This window comes from Macaca thibetana, chromosome 3 (genome assembly GCF_024542745.1).
Source record: "Macaca thibetana thibetana isolate TM-01 chromosome 3, ASM2454274v1, whole genome shotgun sequence".
Classification (NCBI taxonomy): domain Eukaryota; kingdom Metazoa; phylum Chordata; class Mammalia; order Primates; family Cercopithecidae; genus Macaca; species Macaca thibetana.
Genome location: NC_065580.1, coordinates 94,902,667 through 94,913,341, shown reverse-complemented (window position 1 = coordinate 94,913,341; position 10,675 = coordinate 94,902,667).

Here is a 10,675-nt window from a genome sequence, read left to right as displayed (position 1 = left end):
AATATCTTTGGGACTGGCCTTATATCTGTATAAATCCTCCACACAACCACAATATGATTAAATAATTTTTTTAAAATGCAAATTAGGCCCCTTTTGCTCCTTTGCTTAAAATGATGTTAAAGGTCACGTGTTAAAGATATGATACGAATTCCTTAGTTTGCTGTACTAGGCCCTTCATAACTTCTATGGATTGAATGTGTTCCCCAAAGATCGTGTCTTGGAAAGTTAATACAACAATGTCGGGGGTGGGGCCTATTGGGAGCTGTTTAGGTCGTAAGAGCTCTGTCCTCATGAATGGATATGAGTTGTTACGGCAGGAGTGGGTTTGTTATAAAAGCAAGTTCAACCTTGTCTTGCCCTGCCTTGCTCTCTCACCCGTGTGATGCCTTTCTCTACGTTATGACAGAGCAAGAATGCCTTCACCAGATGTGGCCCCTCAATTTTGGTCTTCCCAGAACTTTCAGTCAAATGAATTTGTATTCGCTATAAATTACTCAGCCTGTGGTATTCTGTTATAGCAGCACAAAGTAGGCTAAAACAATGATCAATCCAGATGCCTCGATCTCTGTACCTTACTTCAAAACCTGCTGCTATGGACAGAGTTGTTTTCCCCCAGCATTCATAGGCTGACATCCCAGCCCCCAGTGTGATGGTATTTGGAGATGGAGCCTTTGGGAGGTAATTAGGTCACAAGGGTGGAGCCCTCATGAATGCGATTAATACGTTTATAAGAAGAAACAGGAGAGAGCCTTCTCCTTCTCTGCCATGTAAGAACACAACAAGAAGGCGGCCATCTGCAATCCAGGAAGAGAGCTCTCATTAGGAACCGAATCACCTGGCACCCAAATCACTTCCCAGCCTCCAGAACTGTGAGAAAAGTAAATTTCTGTGGTTTAAGCCGCCCTAGTCAATGGTATTTTGTTACTGCAGCATGAGGTTACTAAAATACCTGTACAACCTCCATACTAACCCTACCAGTATCATTAGCTTTTCAAAATGTTTTTGGCTGCACTGTCTCCTCAGGTAGAAATGAATATGCTCTTCTTTAAGCGCATCTGTATTGGTTAGGTTTTGCTGCACTAACAACTCCAAATTAGAATAACAAACACTTATCTCATGCTCATTATATGAAGGCTGAGGGGTGCAACTCTGCTCTGGGCTGCAGGTTGGCTACAGATTTGCTCTGCCTGCCTCTCCATCCCAGGACCCAGGCTGAAAGAACAGATGTCCCCTGAGATACACTCTTCCTTGTGGCAGATATCAGAATGCAAATAAAACGCCTAGTCAAAACACATGGTTATATTTAAAGCTTCTGTTCACTTGTGACGTACAACTTGCCTGCTCATATTTCATTGGCCACAGCAGTCCCATGGCCAAGCCGGACATCAGGGAGGTTGGGAGGTTTACCTCTAGAGAAGGGCAAAATGAATACCTGGGGAAAAAATCATACAATGTACTCCACTGCCCAACACCCGGCTCATATTTTCATTCTAGTCCCCAGAACCCTTGATTTGCTTACCTACATTTCTCCTCCTGAAAGGTAGGGCCTGATTTGTTTGGTTATTCCTTGCCAGCACTTAGTATAGTTGCTGAATGGGTAAATGAATTAATGATTGACCCAATAATTCAAAATGGAGAATGCAGGAAGAAGATTGAGTTTGTTGGAGAAGATAATTAGTTCAGTGTCAACCTCATGGGCTAAATATGTTCTGAATCGTGTCCTGGTAATGGATCTGTCATTTTTAATACAGTTACTAAGAGCTAATGTGTTCTGAGAACTCTACTATCAACTTAGAATCACTCTTTTGGAAAGGGGCTAATAGGCTTAAAACAGACTGTAATGTTTTGATTGACTGATTACCTTGATCTTAAATTTTATCAGATCTGAAATATAAATGCTGATAGTTTTACAGAGTTGGCTTTTTTATTTTCGGAAGCTGTGATTAAGACTAATTAAGTGGTTGTAAAATATAGATAGCCACAGAACTTCAAAATGACAGTAAGGGAGAATAGAAAGATAAGTGAGAGCAGAACTTTTAAGAATCCAGGGAGTCCTTGAAACTCTGGAATCGCAAAATATTGAATGTGTGCATATGTGAACTTTTCTGGAGAAACAGACTATAGTTTTACATCAGATTCTTAAAGGGGTTTATAAATTACAAAAGATTAAATACATCCATTATAACAGAGAGAGAGAAGACAGCAAAAATGACATTTTTATGTATTCCCCAATGATAGTAATAACAATAATGTACTGAACTTTTATTTTATGCTTTTCACTGTTTTGAGCACTTTTACTGATATTCTCATAATTTTCAAAACAACTCTGCGATCTTTAATTCACAAATGAGGAGACTCAAGTTTAAAGATAAACACGGTAACTTGTTCCAAGTTATGTGCCTAGTCCGTGGCAGAGAAAAACGCCCCAACACTGCTCTCTTATCCAGTATACTGCATTCCCTTCAGCGCTCAGATTCATTTTACTGTACCCTTTCTGTCTTCTTTATAATTCTGGTAAAAAATTAGCTTTTAAATTTAACCCCCTGGCAGTCATGAACTGGCCAGCGCTCAAATTTCTGGTAGGGCAATCCCATTTGCAGGGCATAAATATAACTGAAGACATAACTAAATACTTAGATACGTTTTCATCATTGTGCAATCTTACTAATGGATTGGCCTCTTGTTCCAAGTGGAAAAGCTGTGGTGCCTCGCCTGACGGGCAGGCACTTTCCAAGTCCTGTTCAACTATTAAATTCTGCTTGTTAGGTTAATGAAAAGCAAATTTGCAGTACCCCTGCTAATGTAAAGCGTTCTAGCAGCAATAAATTTGTATGACACTTATTTATCAGTTCTTATTTAAGTAGTTGCAAACCCTCAGAAATGACCTTCCATATTATGAAAATTCACTTGCTGAGGAGAACACTGAAAATCTGCCCCATTTCCAGAGATCATCTTTCAGAGAGATATTTAAATGAGGACATGAAATTGATTGTACCAAATGCAGTGAGAGATAAGGCATATTGTGTTTGCACTCAAATGGGTGTTGAGCTTATGGTGTGCCTGAACTTAATGAGGAATCAGTGTTAGGCACTTCAGCTGAAGAGTTCAGTTTCCCTGATCACCTTTCATCTCTGCGTGGTGATTGTGCGTATTTGGCACTTACATGTGCAAAGTACCTTTGTCCTGCAAATGTCACTGTGGATGCAGGCGCATTTTATGATTGCTACCTCAAAGATGGAGAGACTGACAGGGCTGCAGAGCGTTGAATTAATGACTGACCCAATAATTCCAGATGGGGAATGTAGGAAGAAGATGGAGCATGTTGGAGAAGATAATGGTGCTGGGGGAGGTTCGGTAACCAGGGTGGTGGGCTTCCTTGAAGCAGCCAGTATGGTCAGCCTTCTGACGTCGCTGTCCTCATGTATCTCTTGTTCCTTCCCCCTTTTCCTCTTCTATTTTCCACCCTTTATGCTTCTCAATCATATTCCACAAATACGACTTAAATTATAGGAAACAGAATTTGGCATAGTGCTTAAGAAGAGGCTTTGGAGTCAAACAGACTTTAGCTCAGTAGAAGTGATCTTGGGCAATTCTCTCAACTTCTCTGAATCTCATCTGTAAAATTGGGCTAAGAAGACAGAATTGTTGCAAGGATTTTAATTTAACTAGATCATACATATAAAATAAGGATTTTAATTTAATTAGATCATATAGATATATAATATCTGTCATAACTTTTGTTACCATCATCAGAAACAAAGCAATGTGAGGCAGAATACAATGAAAGATTTACTTCTATAGTACAGACTGTAGGCTGTGGACTTTTATCAAAGGAGACTCGTTTTATCAAAGGAGTCTGAGGTCTGGAGAAACCTGGGGTGTCTTCTGGGGGCTGGGGACACTTAAGCCAGCTGCAAAAGATGACAAGATTTAGATTAGCAAACAGGAAAGGGAAGGAACTGTATAATTGTGGTGGTTTTACACTTCTGCAAATTCTTTGAGACTTTTCCATAAAAGTAGAGTCTACTTTCCCTCTGTTTGACTGTGAGCTGTCCTTGGTACCTGTCTTCTAATGAGTAGAACATGGTGGAGGTGAGACTGGGTGACTTCTGATACTATATTTTTTATTTTTTACTTTTTTTGAGACGGAGTCTCGCTCTGTCGCCCAGGCTGGAGTGCAGTGGCCGGATCTCAGCTCACTGCAAGCTCCGCCTCCCGGGTTTACGCCATTCTCCTGCCTCAGCCTCCCGAGTAGCTGGGACCACAGGCGCCGCCACCTCGCCCGGCTAATTTTTTGTGTTTTTAGTAGAGACGGGGTTTCGCCGTGTTAGCCAGGATGGTCTCGATCTCCTGACCTTGTGATCCGCCCGTCTCGGCCTCCCAAAGTGCTGGGATTACAGGCTTGAGCCACCGCGCCCGGCCGACTTCTGATACTATATTAGAAGATATGATACAGTGTGTCTGTCACTTTGTCATCCATCCATCCATCCATCCATCCATCCATCCATCCATCCCTCCCTCCCTCCACCTACCTGTATCTATTGATTGATTTAATCAATTAATCTGCCTACCTACCCAGATCTCTCTCCCTCTTTCTCTCTGACTTTAGAGACCTGAACCACTTTGTATTAATTTAGGCTACCCTAAAGCCACCACGGAAACATGTGGGAAGACTACATGCCCAAGGAGCCACAGCTTCTCCAGTCCTGACTGTTTGAGTCTTCCCAGATCTGGCATCAGATATGTGAGAAAGCCTCCTCTCCCAGCCACAGTAATTGTGGGAGAGACTCTGGGTGAGAACTGCCGAGCTGAGTCCATTTAACCACTAGAACCCTGAGAGATAGTAATAAAATGTTGTTTTAAGCCACTAGATTTGGGAGTAATTTGTTATTCAGCCATAATAACAACAACCAAAGACATTCAAGCATTTATGATGTGGTTTGAAAGTGTGTCCCCTCAAAATCTCAAGTTGAAATGTGATTCCCATTGTTGGAAGTGGGATCCGGTAGGAGGCGATTGGATCATCAGGGCAGATCCCTCATGAATGGTTTAGTACCATCCCCTTGGTGATAAGTGAGTTCTCACTAAGTTCATGCGAGATCTTCAAGTTTAAACTTCAAGTTTAGAAGTCTGGGATCTCTCCCCTCCCCAACCTCTCTTGCTCTGGCTCTCTCCATGTGACATGCTCATTCCCCTTCACCTTCAGCCATGACGGTAAGCTTCCTGGAGCCCTCACCAGAAGCTGAGGAGATGTCAATCCGTGCTTTGTATACAGGCTGCGGAACCGTGCACCAATTAAATCTCTTTTTAAATAAATTACCCAGCCTCAGATATTTCTTTATGTGACACAAAAGCAGCCTAACACAATTTATAAACTAAAGCAAATTTACAAATTAAATCATAAAACTACAAAACCAGTAATATTCAGTTGAAATAGGTTAATTTATGTTGACAAATGATGTTTTTCAGTCACCAGATTGATGCTTATGTCATTAAAAGGTGAATGCTACAGCACAAGCTTTTGGCAGATGGATACGCGAGCACTCTGTGATGACTCAAATCTTCCACCACGCTGCTCCATTTCGACTACCAGGGCACCATTGCTTATACAGTGCACAGTGACATCTGGCCTTCATGTGGCACTAGCATATCATCACTATGTTCCGTTCCTACCTCTGTTCTTTTCACATCAGCCCATAGCAACTAAAGGTATCTTCTTGATGCCAATATGATCCTCTGTACAGACATAAATCCAGGCACTGACATTGACAGTCAACACCCAATTTTAACTGGTTATCCAAAGAGCCCAGGTTTTTTTTTAAAAAAATTTATTTCCTTTTAGATTAATGTGAAAATGAAATGTAAAACTTAAATATTCTTGTAGGAGATTATTCATCACACAGGAGGTATTAGAAAGCCAGGCTCAACTGGAAGGGAGGATGGTACACTCCAGGTAGGTCTAACCAAAAAGTTTGGCTGAAGTGGAATTGAGTTGTATTATGGATGGCCATGAAAGCCAAGATCTAGTGTCTGAAAAAGGAACTTGCAGCCATTATTGGTTCTTGAGTATGGTAGTGTGAGAAGATGAAAGCTCTGTTTCAAGATTCATTTCACAGTTGTATGTAGATGATGAACAAAACAAAAGGTGAGGCTGGAGTCAAGAAGACTGGCTAACAGTCTCTATAACTGTGCTAATCCTGGCGCTTCAGAAAATCAGTGTTCACCAAGTTCTCACTGAGTATGTTGTACTTTACTGGGCCCTTTGAAAAATACAAAGTAGAGATTGTGAATTGGATTTAGTTTCAAAACTCAGGGATTTATGGTGTTCTTCCTTCCACTCTTGCTTGTCATTGATAAATGATACAACCTTGGTCAAACTGTTCATGTCCCAGTACCTCTGAGACTTCATTTATCAAACAAAGGATTATGATATATACATTCTACCCTTGTTATAAATATTAAATGTTAAATACATATATATTAAATCTTCAAAAAGCTTCAAGCCTTCACAGAATAGAATGAGTTTTTACCCTTTAGAGGACGCTTTAGTGTTAGATTATACTTATATGAAAACATGTAAACTGTTGCAGAAAAAGAGATGATTTTTAAAATTGCACTAACCCTATTGTAACAGCATTAATAGAAATTTTGAAAATGGAAGTGAGCTCTCAGAGTTCCACAGCTACCAAATATTGACTTTTTATTCTTCCTATTTCTTGCTAGTTCATATACATAAATACATCCACAATGCATAGTAGAGATGTATTGTTGGGGCCGGGTGCAGTGGCTCACACCTGTAATCCCAGCACTTCAGGAGGCTGAGATGGTTGGATCACGAGGTCAGGAGTTTGAGACCAGCCTGGCCAACATAGTAAAACCCCGTCTCTATTAAAAATACGAAAAAAAATTAGCTGGGCATGGTGATGCGCGCCTGTAGTCCCAGCTACTCAGGAGGCTGAGGAAGGAGAATCATTTGAACCGGGGAGGTGGAGGTTGCAGTAAGCCAACATTATACCACTGCACTCCAGCCTAGGAAACAGAGCAAGACTCTGTCTCAAAAAAAAAAAAAAAAAAAAAAAGAAAGAAAGAAAGACAGACAGATGGAAAGAAAGAAAGAAAGAAAGAAGTATTGTTGTATTTTGCTTTTTTGGTAAGCATTAGCATTTTCATATCATTCTATAGTGTTCATAATTATTTTATAACTGCTCATCAGGTTGGTATAGTACACTTGATTTAACCAATCTCTTTATTGTTTGAAGCCCATCTATATGTGTAACATGTTTGTTTCCTTCCTTCCTTCCTTCCTTCCTTCCTTCCTTCCTTCCTTCCTTCCTTCCTTCCTTCCTTCCCTCCTTCCCTTATGGAAGACAGGAAAGAAGGCAGATTATAAAGTGCTGGGAATGGAATTATTGAGGCAAAGATAATATTTTTAAGAAATTATTTATTGAGCTCTCTTTCAAAATTGGAAGATATTATGTATTTTAGAAAAGTCAAATGTTGGAGTATGATTGAAAACTCAGTACAGACAGAATCCAATTACTAGGTCTCTTCATTGAAATTCTTAATTTGTGACACTTTTTTTTTTTTTTTGGTCTTAGTGGCATGGAAGAAAGCAGGAGGTTGCTTCCCAAGTCAACTTTAACGAGTCTTTTGAGGAGTATTACTTATATGGCAAGTGGGCTATTGTGGGAATAAGGGCTTGTTAACTGAGTTAAGCAAAGGAGTGATTGAATCTGCCCCGGCAGAGGTATGATTTAGCGTAAGTACAGTCTTAGCCCCTCAGTGATGTCAGATGGACATCAGTTCGAGAAAATCTTCAATCCCAGTCAAACGAGGTTAAGCTTGTGTATTAATTTGCAGATAGTTCTCTGGTTTAGGAATGACCTGAGGTTTATCTGCCTGCTTACATTAATCATTTAAGGACAGCTGCTGGAAGCACAGTGGTTTAACGGGGGATGCCAATCCTTCTGGAGTAAACAAGGTCACCAGGTGCCAGGGAACAAGTTCAGCTGGAGCAATATTATCCCGCTCCTCCAAACTTTTTAAACAGTTACATTCTTGAAGATAAGGGGTTATGATCTGGGACTCACAAAGTCTGAAGCTTTGATAGTCCAAAGTCCCTGAACTTTGTCACACAGATGGCTGAACTGCCATCAGGGAATTGAAATGAGATCATGATGCAGCAAATTCTTCTCTGTGAGCCACGGTCCCAGTACTTATTGAACGGTTTTGTAAACAGTATAAATATTAACTTTGTCTCTTGTGTGCCAAGCCTGAGTTGGGTAATACTGCAACAGTAATGATAGCCTCTGAAAGTGAGATTTAGTCAGGTAAATGATAAAAGGATTTCAGTTTTGTTATTTGCTTTTGATGGGCACGTGGAAATGTCTGCCTCCAGGAAGAAACAGACAGGCACATTAGTTCTCTAAATACATCCATTCTCAACCTTGGCTGACTTCAGAATCCCCAAAATACAGGAAGCTAGGCCCTACCCACATCAATTGAATTTGAAATTTCTGTGTGTATGTGGGGTGGGGGTGGAAGGATTTCTGGAATTTTAAATCCTGACTCAGAATTGAGGGAGGATCACTGTTCTCATGCTACTGCAAAAAGTGTCTGAGACATAGATTTAAATATAATTAATTTTGATTGTTAACTATATATGCGTGCTGTTTGTTTAATGTCATCGACATTGTGATTATTCACAGAAATCCTATCCCTTCCATTCTTAGCACTAGCTCCTTATCTGTGGCTCCCAATGTTTATTTCTCCTAAAGTTTCCCCCAAACCACATTGTAAATATGGAAGGCACAGACTATAATCTCTTTTACAGCGCTAGATACAGTATCATTTAGTTACTACCAAAATTCTGACTCCACTTGGATAAGGGAAAAGGCATAATCTCTGCCAATGTTGGAGGCCAAATGTGGAGTTCTCATAGCTCAGAGAGGCTGGAGGGACTCCAGGAAAAGCGAACATGAAGACTCAGAAAATCATGGCTGTTAGAGTGGAAGGGACCTTAGTGCCTCGTCATCTCATTCTTGGACAAGATTAACGAAAACAGAGAGGTTAGTACTTATTCAAAATCACACGCAGCCAGTTAGTGGGATCGTTGGGTTGGGAGCTCAGGTCTTTCAGTTCCCTGTCACCGCGTGGAGGGGAGAGGATGGCATTTTGAGGAAAAGCAGAGAGGCCATGGGGCGTGTCTCCCTCTTCCACCAGAGCAGCTTTGCTGAAATCTGCTTTGCATAAGAGGCTTTTAGAAAGGGTTGAAAACCACGGCACGTTAGAGCATACCAATGGCTCTGGTTTCAGTCACCATATTTTTTTGCAAGTTCTGCTAATCCAACAGAGCTTGTTTATAGAACATTTAGCAGAGAAGTTTCCAGTTTGTAAAAACAGAACAAACACACACACAGCCCTTTAGAGACTACACCAAACGCTATTTCTAGAGATCATTGCTCCCTTTAACTCAATCCTTTTAACCTATGAAACGGCCAAAGGTCACCGCATTGTGGACATTCTAAAATGCAAAAAGTTAACCTTTTCACACCCCTGTGCCAGGACACTTTTCTAGGTTCACAACAAATATCCTTGGTTTTTCACTGTATGACCTCTCCAAAATTCTTTTTTTTTATATTACGTATAGGTATGCAAGTTTCTAGCTGCAAGCTTTCTGAAAACAAAAACAATCTTATAGCTTTCTATGTACTTTTGCAGGGTGCAAAGATTATATCATGTAATTCTTACAACAACCCAGTGATTTAAATTAGCTCCATTTTACAGGTGAGGCTGGGAGGATTGGTTCTTTGCCTAGGTCAAATATCTCATGGGAAGGAGACTTAAACCCCAGTCCCTCTAATTCCAAAGCAGTAAACTCCATCTCATAAACAATCATTATAAATACATTATTTTGTCTGGGCATGGTGGCTCACGCCTCTAATCCCAGCACTTTGGGAGTCCAAGGTGGGCAGATCATGAGGTCAGGAGTTCGAGACCAGCCTGGACGATATGATGAACCCCGATCTCTACTAAAAATACAAAAAATTAGCTGGGCATGGTGGTGTGCGCCTGTCATCCCGGCTACCCAGAGGCTGAGGCAGGAGAATCACTTGAACCTGGGAAGCGGAGGTTGCAGTGAGCCAAGGTTGCGCCACTGCACTCCTGCCTGGGCGACAGAGCGAGACAAAACTAAACAAAAACAAACAAAAATTATTTTTTAAAATTTGGTTTGAGGCATATAAAAATCACTATATTTTCTTTTTAGATTATCTTCGAATAGAAGGTATTTTTCCCACTCCTTTACCTGAATCAGAAGCAAGTACACTGATTTATTTCAAGAACAACCAGAATTGCCGTGAACCTACAACAGATGGAAGTTGTCCCCATGGCACAGTAGTGCTGTAGGGTTCCAGAGATATGGACGGGGGTGCCACCAGCATCTGCTACATTATTAACTCGATATTATATGCACTGTGCTATAGGCACTGCAGCTACAAAGTTGAATAAGACTGGGTTTCTGTCCTGAGAGAACTTATAAACTAATGGGGAAGACAGACTCATAAACTGCCAATTTTTTTCTCTTTTTTTTTAGAGATGGAGTCTCAGTATGTTGAGCAGGTTGGCCTCAAACTTCTGGCCTCAATCGATCCTCCCATCTTGGCCTCCCAAAGTG